General features: G+C 46.3%; 1 protein-coding gene across 1 annotated transcript in view; it reads right to left on the bottom strand.

Moving 5' to 3' along the window:
* The window catches only part of Mtus2 (microtubule associated scaffold protein 2), a 355,323-nt gene extending 340,609 nt beyond the window's left edge, over positions 1 to 14,714 (bottom strand). The window contains exon 1 of the mRNA XM_029477860.2: positions 14,265 to 14,714. The gene's annotated coding sequence lies outside the window, so the exon portion shown is untranslated. The remainder of the gene's footprint in view (positions 1 to 14,264) is intronic.
* Positions 14,715 to 15,851: the final 1,137 nt, after the last annotated feature.

Here is a 15,851-nt window from a genome sequence, read left to right as displayed (position 1 = left end):
TCATGGCTATCCTCAAGGTAAGATGTAGAGATGCGCTCAGGAATACATCTCTGAGAAAACTGCCTTAGGTTTCCACACTCTGGAGACCCCTGGAGCTTCCCTGATCGACTCCTTGCCCAGGGATGCCAAGCTACACATCTGAGGTCCTGTACTTTTATATGTGGTCTGACATTCTTTGTGTCAGTACACGTGTGGATGCATGTGTGTCCTGGATGTCCCCCTCTATTCTTCTTTACCTTGTTTGAGACAAGGTCTCTTGCTGAAGCTGGAGCTTGCTGGTTCAGCTAGCCTGGCTGGCCAGTGAGGCACCAAGATCTTCCTGTTTCCATCTGCCTCCAATGTGAGATTATAGACACATGACGTAGGTGCCAGGGATAGGAACTCAGGTCCTCATGCTCGTTCAGCTGAGCCATCTCCCCAGCCTCTCTCAATAACTTTTCAATCACTAATCATAGGCTCCCACCCAGTACTCCAAATCTGGCCCCAGTGTACTGTGCCCCTTCCTCTGTGTCTGTCAATCAATATCTACCAAGCACACATCAACAACACTGAGATAACAGCTTTTACAGATGGTAGTGAGCCACCATGTGGTTGCTGGGATTTGAACTCAGAACCTTCGGAAGAGCAGTCAGTGCTCTTGACCACTGAGCCATCTCTCCTTAACTGCTGAGCCATCTCTCCACAGCTTTTGATTTCTTCAGAAGATTAATTATGAAAACATGCACGTAAAGGAGGGCTGGTCCTTATGGCTACACTGGACTTCCTGAAATCAACTCCCTGGAGCTAAAAATAATGCAGGTTTAATCAGTCTTCGAAAGTTAAAGTGCCACACAGGTGGCCACCCACCTATGCAACAAGCTCACTTGAGTAAAGAGAAAGGTGGGTCTGAAAATATACTTTATAACACCATCCTAGTTTGCTTCTTATTGCTGTGACAAAACAGTCATTGAAACCCCCTCAGGGGGGAGAAAGGGTCTCACTCAGCTTACACTTACAGTCTATCATCAAGGGAAGGCAAGACAAGAACCCACAGCAGGAACTGAAGCAGAGACCACAGCTGCCTTCCTTACACAGCCCAGGCCCACCTGCCTAGGGATTATTCCACCTACAGTTGACGGGGGCTCCTACATCAATCAGCAATCAAGAAAATGCCCCATAGACAGGCTTACAGGTCAAGCTGACGGAGGCAATTCCTCAAAAGGAGTTACTTCCTTCCTGGGTGTGTCAAGTTGACAGTCAAGCACAGGACTGCAGGAATTAGCCAGAATTTTCATTTAAAATAGTTTCTATTTCCTTCCCTAATTTTACCCCCAGAAAAAAATCAAAATACCTGAAACCTATAGAAGCTTTTAACATGTCTGTCAAATTCCTTTCAAATCACCTAAATTTCCAATAAAAGCCATGCCTCAAACTCCTATTTCAATCCTCCATCTCCTAAGAGCAGAACATACTTAAAAAACTCCTTTTCCCGCCTACCATGAATTGGGTCCCAACAATGCAGAACTGCCCTGCAGGGCGTTCAGACTGTGCAAGGTGGGAAAACTGCCACACTTCGGGGGAAGCATTCCCTACTCACCGGACATCTTGGTTATTTTTAAAATTGTGTCTCTCTTAAAATTTGGATACATTCCTGGTAGGTAATTTGACTGTTTACATTATAATTTTCTAGCATATGGTAATAAAGTATCTTTTCCAACAATCGGTTTAGTTCAACAATTTCCCAATTAGATGGGAATAAAATGTCATATGGAAGGAATACTTTTGTCTAATTTGCACATAATGCCATATGGGACAAACATCCCTCCCCCAGAAGAGCTTTCCTCGGTGTTTGAAGCTCTCCATGGCCACGGCTGCTCACTACAGCTTCTGATCTTCATTTATCGGGCTTTATTTATAGAGCATCGACTTGCCCACTGGTACAGCTTTGCTCTCTTGGCTCTGGGTTTCTTTCCTGGTCAGTTTTTGGCTTTAAGACAAAGATAAAGAAGCCGAGCCTGACCTGAAACTTTTACTATATAGCATGGGCTTGCCTCCAACTGGCAGTAATTCTCCTGTCTCTGCTTCCCAAGTGCTGGTTCTGCAGGTACAAGCCACCAGCCAGCTTCTCTAGGTAGCTGAATTTATCAAGCACATAGTTCAGCATGCCCTCCCACCACCAACACCCAGACCCACACTGCTGCAGCTTCTTGCCCCGTTTCTGTCAATCGATGTAATGACAACAACGAGATAACCTTTTGTTGTCGTAGAAGATTAATTACCACTAAGAAAGAGATGTCTATTACATCTGTAAGACCATTAACAAAACATGAAGCTTGAACTTGGGTCTCAATTCGCACTTTTAAATAGACAAAATGAAATAAGCTTTCGTGGAGAATTCATTGTCAGTGGCCTTTTAAATAAATGACATCACTTACAAAAACATAAATTAAAAACAGTGGCAGCCCTTTTTCTGGGAGAGAGCAGGAAGTGTAAGGCACTCAAGGGGTGACTGCAAAGCGAATAATAAATGAAAGAGAACTGTATGTGAACTCACCCTGACCCCTGACCCCTGACCCCTAACACAAGCTTCCAGGTCACTGGTCACAATCTGGTCTAGCAGGCAATCCAGCTGTGGAAACCTAGAAAGAAAAAGAGACCTGAAAACACCAGAGAGCCAGCAAAACACACGCAATAGCATCGTGATGCCGCATCCTGTTGGAATGGGGTTCACGCCATAGAGTTCTTGGCTCTATACTGTAATTACACAAACTTCCAGTTGGTGTCATCCTGTGAGCTCCTACGGGCTAAGTCTAGGATTTGGGAGCCACTTAATCTTGTTTTCCAGTTAATCCCCTGTGGATTACATGACTGCGTTCATCCTCTGTCTTCATCCCTTGAGTAGTTAATGATCATGAAAACCCCCACAGAAATGAAATTATTGAAGAAGTTGACATTCTCTTGGGGGACACATGCCTCTAATTCATGATGTCTGCTGTGTCTATTGTGTGGCTCTTCGGTGTTGTAAATACTACTACATGTAACCTCTTCCGTATTAATTTTATTTTACTTCAGGAGAAACTAAGAACCAATGAAACTATGTACCTTAAGATGTTGAAAATATTAATTACATCCTTTTAAAAATTATTTCCCCAAAACTCAGGAACAAAAAAAAATTTTTTTTCCTCAATCAAATGACAAAAAGACCCAATGTTAAATAGTAGGAAAGACAGATTTCCCTCTAAAACCTGCTGGAATAGATATCACAAAATATTTGCTCTTCTTGGGTTGAGGGACAGACACATTGTTCAATATTCAACCATTTTTCACCTAGGAAACAAATGGAAAATTCAAAATTTCTCCGAAAAAAGGGACAAGATTGGGAGGATTATTATAAATAATTAAATATTCAATACTATGTATTACTTAACATCGATCAATTTTTCTTCTCCGTGTCAACAGTCCCTTGGTGCCCAGAAGATAATAACTGTGTTCTCTCCACATCTGGGGGTTTCTGAGCTGCTTCTCAGTTCTTCCTTTCTGTCTACAGCAACTGCCAGTGCCTTCCCAGCCTCCCCTCTGCAATGCAGGAGGTCTCTCTAAAAACAAACCTGTGGCCAGGATCACAGGCATGGCGGAGGCAAGACGGGGCAGGAAGAGCCGGGCTGTGGATGGATGTCAGAGCTTGAAAGGGGATGGGAACAGGGAGCAGGTGCCCATGTGGGACCCAGACGGAATGGAAAGAATCCACTCCTGTCTGATAAATATATTAATAACCCATCTATCTTAAGAGCCTACCACAACCCCACCACCACACCACCCTTGACATAATTCATAGTATGCACAGTACTGTTGGGACAAAAAGCCAGTGGAAGAGCAGCTGTGTGAATCCCTCGGCACCAAAAATTTACGTGTTCAAAAACGTGTTTCTTTCTGAGTGGGAACAGGAAAGGGTGGGAGGCGTTTCCCTCCCACCAGGAGACCCATTACAGCAGCAGCCTCCCTTCAGTTTTACTTGGTTTATTTTCGCTCTGTGTTCATGAACGAGCACCCTCCTGCCAAATAAACATATTGATCTCTTGAGTACCAGTCACCTGTTTTCTGCTCCTATTTTCTAAGCGTAGAGATAAAATATAAGATCAAAACACGACATCAAAATTGCCGTTGGAACTCGACAGAGCAATGAAAGAATCCAAGTTGGCAAGGCTAGGGAAAACCAATCGTTTCCCTCAGAACCAATCCCACTTCTCAGAGAACATCAGAAGGTCCTTAAGGGAGATGCAATGGGAAAGTATCATTCAGAGGCACTCTATCTGCAGGGTCCCTGTCCTGGCTGCACCTTAAAACAGAGACATTGTGACCTACGCTGACTGCCACAAAGCTGAAAGTGTTTCAGTGATAGCGACTGTTGAGAGGAAACCTTTGTAATCAGAAAAGCATGTGTTGTTATTAACGTTACTAATGGCCACACGGAGCTACTACTGAACATGAAACAGCCCTGACCATTTGGAATTACAGAACGCATGGTAAAGAGGAGACAGGAAGCAATGGCTTGTTAGTAAGGAAATAGGGACTTGGAGGATAACTCAGGTGTTAAAGTGCTCACCACGCAGAGCAATAGGACCTGAGTTCGATCCCTATCATCTTCATAAAAAGCTACGTGTGGTTCTGATCCCTACACTTGGGAAATGGGTGGAGCCTGGGGCTCACTGGCCAGCCAGCCTAGCTTAACTGACACACGCTGGGCCTCAATAAGAGATCCTATCTCAAGAGGCAAAATGGACAGCTTCCGAGGAATAACAAACACACCAGGTTGATCTCTGGCACACATATAGGCTCACCAACGAAAACATGTACGTAAGAGTTTTAGTGAAGTTAAGGTGTCCTAACTGCTCTGTGAAGATTACAAGTGTATGAGTGAAAGCCAGACTGGATAAGGGCATTCCATGGAGGACCACAGGCTGGCCAAGAAGCAACTGGTCAACCTCACACAGAGGAACCCTGAGGCATAGGGAATGAACACTGTGACCAGAGTGGGTTCTCTAGACCATCTCTAACAACAGAACATGGACCTGGTGTAACGCCCTGGGCCTCAGATAGAAAAAGGCTAAGGAGACGGACTTTGCACATTGGTAAACAATCAAAACAAGGTATCTACACACAGAGAGCATGGACATAATTCCTAAATACCAGCCCTAAGGTTGATCCTGATGCTCCAAGGATGTATATTCTTAATAGTGTTCTCTGAGTACACTAGAGTACGGACACTTTGAAGAAGAACTGAGTTCAGTGTATGGAGTCTGCCGGGGAGACAGTCTCTATAGTCATGGGAGTCATAAATGGGACCACTGCTAGTTCTTTTAATCTTCGTAGCAACCCCTGCCATCTCAATACCCCTGTCTTGCAGAAGACCGAAGGGAAATAAGAAAAGTCAACGGCATGTCTGCATGCTGAAGCAAGAACACGAATCCCACTGCAGGGCTTCCCATAGCTTGCTAACAAGGAAGGGCATCCAAGCTCCCTAGCAGGTGGCCTCTGATAGCTCAGCCTCCCGCTCCAGCTCAGCCACACCACTCCCTGGGCAAGACGCTTACACACCTGCTCCAAGTGAGCCAAACCGCTGAGCACACGCTAGCTAGCGGCGATTCTGCACACACCCCTGCCTTTCCTCCTGCTGTCTCCTGAATTGCTCCGCCCTTCATCTTCCTAAGCATCGCCTTAGCAAAGCCCTTCTTGTCCACCACAGCCTGGCCCAGGCAGGACTCACAGCTTCCTCCACTGGACAAGGGAGGACAAGAAAATGACGCCATGCCTGTCTCGTTATGTGTGCCAACGGGTTGTGTGCTTTCTGAGAAAGAATGTGAGTAAACATCTTACGAATAAATAAACGCTGTGCTAGCGGTGATGTCAGAATCTTGTGTACTCCGTGGTAAATGTCTAAAAGCCTGAAATCTTCGTGGCTTCTGGGTACCCGCAACGCAGCTAGTCAGTACTACTAGGATGCATTATTAGTGTAAAATACAGGATTCTGAACTAGACATGGTAGTGCTCAGGCGGCTGAGGCAGGCAGATTTCTGAGTTCTAAGCCATCCTGGTTGACAGGGCAAGACCCAGGACAGCCAGGGCTATGTAGAGAAATCCTGTCTCAAAAAAAAAACAATAAAATAAAATATGGGATTTTGGGGTTGTGAGATGGCTCCGCAGGTAGAAATGAGTCTTCCTCTGGAACCCAACTGACTCCACAAGTTGTTCCTGGTCTCTACCTGGGAAAATTAACATAGGAAAATTCCCATACTGGAGACATATCAGATTAAATCAACTGCACTGGCTTTACTTTTCATTGCAAATACCAGCCAGCATTACGTATGTGGCTCACTGGATAGGATTGCTATACAGGTACAGCCATTCTCAGCTGTGTGTGTCTTATAGGTTTTGGGGTTTGTTTGTTTGTTTCTATTTTTATTTTTTTTTGAGAATTTCATAATGAGTACTGCATTATATCATTTCCACCTCACTCTGCCCCCTCCAGCTCTCCCACACCTCCCCACTCCTTCCCAAATCCCTTCTTTAATTATTATTGTTACACACACATATACACACACACACACACTAAAAAAAAAAATGGAAAAAGTAATTAATTAACCCTTTTTATTCCAGGAATGTCCAACTTTTTGGTGTTGAGTCACAGCGTCACCTGTAAAGTTTATGCTTTAGAACAACAGCAATCAAGTTACAATAAATAAGTAAGTCTCGGGGTTTTAAGTAAGCTTACAATGTTGAGTATATGCCATATCCATAGTCAGATGTGGCCGCATAAAGCCGACTGCAAGCCATGGATTGGACACTCCTGTAAGCATCCAGACTCTGGTATGTTGTTATAGCAACAGAAAACTAGCACACTCAGTGATGAAAATGGGTTTGTTTTTGTTTTTGTTTTTCAGAATGATTTTAATGTTATATAATATTGTTGGGGGAAGGGTTGTTTTGAGGTCTTGTAACATCCACTAAGTTAATGGGCTCAAGTATTAGGCTCCAGAATGACACTGTAATACTATGTATCATAAAGGGAGGCTTGGGGGAGAGGATCTCTCCTCTTCTGTTCTCAACCCCGTGAACCAGCTCTAACTCACAGGTACAGTTAGTTCACTGCAGCATCTTAAGTTCTTCTCAGAATTATAATCCTAAAACCTAGCAGAAAGTTTTCAGTATGAAGTTTGAGGGCCAAAGACAACGTCGTTGTATTAAAATGACTTCATAAGAAGCTGGAGAGATGGCTCCGTGGTGAAAGAAAAGCACTGCCTGCTCTTCCAGAGGACCTGGGTTCAATTCCTACCACCCACATGGCAGCTCACAGCCATTTGTAACTCCAGTTCCAGGAGGGAATCTGACGCCCTCTTCTGGCCTCCGTGGGTACTGCATGCACAGTGCACAGCTATACATGCAGGCAAAACACCCAAACATATAAGATAAAAATAAATAAATAAATAAATAAATAAATAAATAAATAATCTTTATAACCATTGGGAACTAAAAATGGTCTTGGCATATGTGACAAGTCCCCATCTGTGTGTAGAAAAGATTGTCTTGCTGAGAAGGTATTTTGCATGAGTAATTTCAAACCATTCAGCGCAGAGACAATTAATTAATTCTGGTAGTTTGAGACTACTTCTCCAGTCATTTCACAGAGACCGTGTTCATATTGTGTTTGGGATTAGTACTTTACAGCAGCCATCTGGCAAAGTGTGGGGACTTTGCTTTCCTACCGTTTGCCTCTGTTGTCATTTCCTGTAACGGGTGGCTCTGTGCTCCGTGCTGTCTCCCCTGTGCTTCTAGAAAGCACTGAAAATCACTGTATCAATCTCAACTTGCTTCTGGGCAGATGTACCATAGCAGCTAATATGCCTCTTCTGTCTGCAGGAGGCTCAGACTTCCCAGCACCAATATCAACCTGTCACTACTGGCACTGGGCTGGCCTTAACCGCGCCCACTGCTCACTTCCTGCACTCCATCTAGGAACTGAATCTGCTGTTTCAGGGGGGCTGTAGGTCCACAGAGTGCACAGGGCAAACATGGAGAAGTACTCAAGTGTCTTCAAACTGCCCAGTCCAGGACAAGGGCCATTCATTATCCTAAAAGAAAATAACAGTTCCTGAGAAACACGAAGCAAGCACTGTATCAGCAGCAGATCGAACTAGCTCCTCTCCTTCCATCTCCTACACACTGTGGTAACAACACAGAAAATAAAAACAAGAGACCCAGACATTAGTCACTTGCCTTATTCGTTTAATCATTTGTTTTCTATTTACTTAGCAGAAGGTAAGACTGTTGACTGAGAAAACCACCCGAAGGCTAGAGTAGCTAATAGCATATCAAGTGCCTGGGAATGTGACCCCACCCCACCCCTGAGTCAGAGTCTCTTTATGTAGCCCTGGCTGCCCTGAAACTCGCTATATAGACCAGGATGGTCTCAAACTCACAGAAATCCACCTGCCTCTACCTCCAGAGAGCTGGGGTTAAAGGCCATTATGCCCAACTGTGATCTTAAATCTTAAATCTATTTTGCAATCCGTTTGGATTTTACACTATGCATACAGATCGATTTGTTGTAATGACCCATTTACGGCTCCTGGAAGTACCAAAAAGCCAGGAATGACCTTAAACGCCGCATCTCCCAAGTTTACAAAGCAACACAAGATGCAGCAACAGACTCAGCAGCCACCCATAACTGTCACCAGCACGTGCTCATCCAAGCTGCTCTGAGATTCTTTCTGCCACTACTGACCAAGAACTCCCGCGCAGGAGGCATGTCCCTGGGCTCCTGGAGGTAGAGTGTGGTTACAAGCCACAGTCTTTTAAAAATAAGCATTTAGCCTAGACTCTGCCCTACACCCCAAGCTCAGCCTCTGTGCCCAGAAATCGTAGGTAAAACAGCAGCCAGTTCCTAGCTCCCATTCTCCCAGAGGCCTCACTACCTTCTAGGCTAAAGGATCTATGCAAGTCTGGGTTCAGATGCACACACACCTACAACAACATGTCCGAGCCATCGGATGCAAGGTCTGGGTGTCCAGGGTCCTCATTGCCACACTAAACACCTCTCTTCCTCACACCGTACAGCCAGGTTGCCTTCGGGTGGGCTTTTCTCTGGCTCGTTTTCTTTAGCTATTGTGAGATACTCCTCAAGGATGAATTTTGTGGTTCTCCACCACAGCTCCAGTACCTTCCTAAGGTGAGGGGCAAAAGTCCCGGTTGCCATGGAAACAGACCAGGAGAATTCCCAGTGAGGGCATATAGCCTCTCTTCCTACTCAGTGGTCCAGACCAGGTTTCTGATGCCCTAAGAAACTTTGGTTACCCCTGTGTCTCTGACATCAACTGATAAGCCCTGAAGGGACATGCCAGCACTCATTCTCCCACAGAGAGCAAGCTGCTGCTTGTTCCATTATATCAGCATGAGAATTTCCAGTGCAGCCACTAGCCCTGGCTCCCACGTGCCAGCTGTCCTCTGCCCTGAGAGACCCCAATGGGCTCCTCCTTGCCAGGGACCCTTGAGTGTCCATGCGACTAGAAATAGTGATTCTCCCCTCCAAACTACTTCTCCCCCATCTGACTCATTTTCCTCACTGGACCTAATCCATTCGACATTTTACTTAACCTCATCCAATTCCTTAAGGGCACTGTGTTTTCCCATTTTCTTCACTACGTACACCCTGGGGTGATTGTATGATGGTGACACATTTTTAATCCAGGCACAAAGTTGCAGTAAGCACAGATTTTATTCAGGATGAGAGGAAAGAACTTACAGAACTTGAACTTGACACGGTGGTGGTGCATGCCCTTCATCCCAGCACTCAGCAGGCAGAGGCAGGTAGATCTCTGAGTTCGAGGCCAGCCTGGTCTACATAGAGCATTCCAGGACGGCCAAAGCTACATAGTGAAACTGTCTCTCAAAGAGGAGGAGGAGGAAGAGGAGGAGGAGGAGGAGGGGGGAAGAGGAGGAGGAGGAGGAGGAAAGAAGGAGGAGGGGGAGGGAAGAAGGAGGAGGGGAAGGAAGAAGGAGGAGGGGAAGGAAGAAAGAAGAAGGAAGGAGGAGGAGGACAATGACGACGACTACTACTACCACTTGAACTTAACTCCTGTCCATGAGTGTGAGATCAGAATCATGGGAGTAGAAATATACAAAAATAAGGCAATATTCAATGTCTGTGATTGGGGGGGGGTGTCTGTCTGCAGGCTAGCGTTGCAGTGGTTAGGTCTTATCCTTCTGCAGAGACTGGAAGCAGAGCCTCTTCCTTCCTAGTGAGCACATTTCAAAAGGTCTCTGAGAAAAAGCACCCCTGGGTGATAGATAGGCATGTTTGCATCCCAGAGTGATGCAAACTTTTAAAATAAATGATGTAACGAAAGGAAATCCAGCTAAAGTCTTTGCTAGGTCATTCCATGCCCACTACAAGCTGTGTTCTCATAGGTAGGGGATGGAAGAACAAAATTCACGCTGAAAGTGCAGATCTCCCAGGACAATGTCAAGCCCCAGTTGAGGAAAGGGCTCATAGGGAGCCCGTATATCTGGTGAAGGACGGCCTCTTTATAAATGGATGGGTGATGCTGACGGAGGATAATGAATTGTGGATGCTAGAGGACAGCTGATGGATAGATAGTAAATATCGGGTGACTGATGGCGGATGATGATAGATGAGTATCACGTGCTGTGGTGGGAAGAGTCAAAAAGGGAAGGTCTGAAGACATTCAAGTTCCAATAGAAAGTAGAAATCGGGTCAGAAAAAAGGCGACCCTCCTCAGCAAAGAGTTGTTACAAAGAGTAACAACTCCCCTCTCACGCACCGTTTAAAGGCTCTTAGCCACTGGAGAAGACTGCTAATCAGACAGCCTCCTGCCTCATCTGGTCCTTCCCAACATACTTTGTTTCTTGTGGGTTATTTCCCAAGGCTGGATTTGTTTGTTCACTATTTGAAATTCCTACTTGAGAGACCCTAAAGAGTTTATACAGGAAGGTCTCCAACAGAGCCGGTGCGCTCTGTTCCCATTAACATGTTTTAATGAATATCTCATAGCTGTTTTGTTTTGTTTTCTTCCCTCTCTCTTGGCACCCTGCCTCTGAGATGCAGGTGAGCTGCAGCTTACTTTCCACACATATCCTTTCCTGGTGCTGGTTGTTTTTTTTTTTTTTTTTTGGGGGGGGGGGGGCGGGGGGGCGGGAGGGTTGGGGGGTGTTTGTTTTTCATTTCTCCAGATTACACAAAGACACAAAGATCCAAAAAGAAGTCCTGAGAGATGACAAAACATGGGACTGGTCTTCAGGAAGCTATAGCTCCATGAGGTTTGGCGGGTGGGGGTAGGAGAAGTGGGAGGATAGCTCAACAGTTAATATCATGGCTGCTGTTCTGGAGCTGGGTTCGAATCCCAGCACTCACAAGGTAGCTCACAGCCACTTGTATCTCCAGTTTCAGGGGATCTGATGCCCTCTTCTGGCCACCATGGGTACTGTATGCATAAGGTACACAGACATGTAGGCAAACACACACATAAAATATTAGAAAGAAAGAAAGAAAGAAAGAAAGAAAGAAAGAAAGAAAGAAAGAAAGAAAGAAAGAAAGAAAGAAAGAAAGAAAGAAAGGAAGGAAGGAAGGAAGAAGGAAAGAAAGAAAGAAAGAAAGAAAGAAAGAAAGAAAGAAAGAAAGAAAGAAAGAAAGAAAGAAAGAAAGAAAGAAAGAAAGAGAAAGAAAAGGGGGCTGGTGAGATGGCTCAGCGGGTAAGAGCACTGACTGCTTTTCCAGAGGTCCTGAGTTCAAATCCCAACAACCACATGGTGGCTCACAACCACCCATAATGAGATCTGAAGACAGCTACAGTGTATTTACATATAATAAATAAATCAATCAAATCTTTAAAAAATAAATAAATAAAAGGCTGGGCTGGAGAGATGACTCAGCAGATAAGAGCACTACTTTTCCAGAGGACCTGAGCTCAATTCCCGGCAACCACATGGTGACTCACAACCATCCCTAATGGGATTGGATGCCCTCTTCTGGTGTATCTGAAGACAGCTACAGTGTTCTCATATACATTAATAATAATAATAATAATAATAATAATAATAATAATAATAATTAATAATAAGGCTATTTTATAAGGTAACATTTAAACATAACAGAAAATGGAACAGATTCAAGATTCATAGAAACTTGGACTTATAAAATTAGGGCTGAGAGAGTGGCAAGGGAATCCTCCCTATTTAAAAAAAAAATCCAAAACTACAAAACCACATAATAAACAGCCAGTGCTCCTCCCAAGGCCTCCCAAAGTAAGTCCAGGGGAGGGACCTGAAGGCCAAGATTCCCAGCCTCTTTGTCTTAGCCAGCATGGAAAGGGCTGCAGTAGTTTCAGCCAGCATTCAGATCTCTAGAAAATTGCTAAACCTAACAGTTATCTATTCCAGCCATCCTCCTGACACAGTTATCTCCCGTTCACAAACGACCATCCCTGCTGCTCCCTCTAATTTGGCAGCAGCTATTCATTATAAAGCCGTGTGTGTGTGTGTGTGTGTGTGTGTGTGTGTGTGTGTGTGTGTGTTGTGTGCATCCCACATGAGCCTAGGTTTTTATACATTCTCCTTCACAATTTCAGCTCTGACAGCCTAGTTCCATGTCAATTATGTAATAGCCAAAGCAGGGAGTTTAACCGAGTACCAAAAGCACCGCCGTGGCTCTTACATAAGCTCCCATAAAGCCTCAGTAAGCCCGCCCCAAGCTGTGGAAATGTGGACTTATAAAAGATGCCAGCTTTCCCTCTGTCCTTAAAAATACCAAAAAGGCTTTTGTGCACCTGATTGACTGATTGCACTCCTATATAGTATATGAAAACATCCATTCAGTGAGAAAAATAATCCTTGGTGAAACAATTTTTTAAAAAAATCATGCAAACAAAAAGAAGGCACTCCCTCTCCCCAAAACTACTGAACTTTCAGGGTTTCCTTTGCACAATGCACTATACCCCAACTAAGACTCCCATGGGTACCCTCTGTGGGACTAAGGATCCCTGGTACACACAGCTTTTCTTTGCAAGAAAAACAAGCAGGAAAATCACTTAGATGAAAAAGACCCGAGCTAAAATCTTTAGCTTCTCTCCAGTCAAACACAAGTTTCTCTCCCTATATGCCACACGCCTGGCTGGGGTACCTCGAACCCACCGAGCCCCACCTTATGCTGCCGGAGACTAAACGAAGCACGAAACGATGCCCACCAACACTCACAACCCTGACTCCACATGAGCCACACACATAACAAATGCCATCACCAGAAACCAGTAAGAACAGGATGCGTATCTGATGTTTTCCACTCTCATCTTTGTACCTGAGAAATTACGGTACGTGTGAGCAGAGATCTTTAATAACTGTCCACACACGATTAGCCATGTCCACGTGACAGCAAAATACAACTACCTAACAATTTAAAAGCCAAAACAGCTATGTGACAGGGATCTATTTCTTTAAGTCACTCCCCACCTATTTATTGTCAGAGACGTCCCACTGGTTATCATAACAGACTTCATTTAAAAAAAAAAAAAAAAAAGCCTGTTTTGTGTCTTAACGCTTGAGAGTCTACGGTATGAATTTTTCTTTTGAAAGGACCTCGTGTCGCCTTTAAATGATACCAAAACCATCTCATGCTTATCCTGAAGGAAAGTTTTGAGCTAAGACAGAAATTATGGCTCTGACTTCCTGCGCTCTGACTTCCTGCGCTCTTACGTTCTCTGGTAACCGCTCCTAACTTTACCAACCAGCAAATATTCCTGTGAAGCACTTACATAACAAAAGAGTGCAGGCGCCTCTGGCACGCCGCCAAGCGTACTTCTCTGGGTGTTTGTATTTAAAATAGAACGGTAGTAACATCACTTGCAAGCCTTTCCCTGCACAGACTCAGAATGAAGGGGGTTGAAAAATGGATGGAGCAAGCCTTACCATTCTAGGGCTCCAAGGAAATAACACATCGGTGCTAAATTAAGACGAAGACACAGACCGAATTATCCCGAGCTGGGGGTGGAGTGGGGTGGGAGCTCGCTTAGGCTAACCCGCTGTCGCCTCTGAAACACCGTGCTCAACCTGACATCCCCAGAAGGTGCGAGTGGGCTGCAGCCTCTCTCCGGCGGAGCAGAAGATGTGGGCAGCGGGGAGCGGGCTCTCTGATGCCAGAGAAGCCAGCAAAAGGCACCGCCTCCGCCCCGCTCTGCACCTGTCTCCAGCGGGATCGGGACGCGCGGACAGCAGTCGCTCACCTGGGTCTGGAGGAGCCAAGAAGGATGTGCAGAGACACCAGAGCAGCCTCCGGGAGCATCCCGGGCCGGGCTACCTCCGCACGCAGCTCCTTCGCAGCTGGAGTTTGCAACGCGCCCACGCGTCCAGACTCCTGACCCACCCGAGTCTTCTGCAACTTGACAGAGCGCGGGCTGAGGTGGCGCAGGTGGCGAGCTTAGGGCACCGGGGTACCTGGGGCCGTGGTCGCAGCCAGCCCTCCGCCCGCGCACTTCACCGCTGGGCACCGCCCAAGCTGCCGGGCTCTGATCACAGGGATGGCCCGGGCTGAGGACGCCTCGCCGGACAAAGACGCCGCTCCCGCCCACCCTCCAGTGAGGTGCCGTCCGCGGTGACAGAAGCCGGGCTACAGCGGCCGGAGGCGCGCACCCCCTCCCGGCCGCCCGGAGATGCTCGTGAGCCCCGGCGCCTCCTCTCGGCTGGAGCCCCGTGGGGGGAGCCGAGCGCCCTCTGCCGGCCCGACACGACCCGGCAGCTCACGGGACCACAGTGGTCCGGAGCATCCAGCCTCAGACCCCAGAGAAAAGAGAAGCAGCCTGAGGTCGCTGACCTAGAGTCCTGACTCCCACGAGTGGGATGTGCTGTGGTCCAATCGGAAGAGAGAGCCTCTTTTAATTGCGTGCAGCAGGAAGAATTGGGGTCCAGCGGGTGAACTCGGAAGGGATGTAGCGGGGCTGATGGACAGGAGACTAAAGTAGTCTCTGTAAGGGTTTTGTGTGTGATTGTGTGCGGGTTTAGCGGGGTGGGGGAGTTGGGGTATTTGACGCAGGATCTCACTTGAAACTCACAGATATCCTCCTGCCTCTGCCTCCAAATAGGGCTACCCACTTGAAAGGCTCTTGTCTCAACGCAAGCTTGTCTGCTTCGTAGCTCACAACGTTCCTCAGAAGTAAACATGAACGCAGGACTTCTCAGTAGCCCTTGCAGGTCGCCTGAAAGCAGCGCACCTGGGAAGCCTGAAGACAGCCGGGGGGGGGGGGGGGGCGCTTCTCCAGCCTCTGGCTCACAAGATTTGGGACAGACTGACAGAGAATGACGATGCTTGCTTACTGATGTGCTTGCTCGCTTTCTCTTGGGGGTCCGGAGTGTGGGGGAAATGGGCTCCCTCCCCCACCCCAGCATTGCTGTGCTGAGCAACATTTTATACCAGCTGAATTTTTGTACTAACTGGTCTATCTTGTGAAGGGAAATCATGAAAGAGCACTTTTCACACGGTTGTCTTTTTACATTATTCTATGTGGCCTCCCATTTCTTCTGGAGGAATCTAGGGCACGTTTTATCGCTTTTCCTGTCACCTTCGGGTGTTAACAAGCGGTCTGACTGGCTGTTATTACAAAGTCCAGTCCAATCTAAATCAAACTTTAAGCTCATTTCATTTAAGCCTTCGCCCCTCCCTTCCCCTAACTCACAAACCCCCAGCCTGACTTAAACCTAGAAAGATAGTAAAGCCTCCTTTGCGCCATTCACTTTCCTATTTGGGTGTTCTGTGAAGCCCATGCCTCCCAGGTGGAAGGAATGAGGTCCTGACGCTACAGCAACTTCCTCGGGCC

Source organism: Mus caroli, unplaced genomic scaffold (genome assembly GCF_978045245.1).
Source record: "Mus caroli unplaced genomic scaffold, Mus_caroli_1 scaffold_4, whole genome shotgun sequence".
Taxonomy (NCBI): domain Eukaryota; kingdom Metazoa; phylum Chordata; class Mammalia; order Rodentia; family Muridae; genus Mus; species Mus caroli.
Note: the sequence above shows the minus strand (reverse complement) of the source record. Positions and strands in the feature narration are given on the sequence as shown.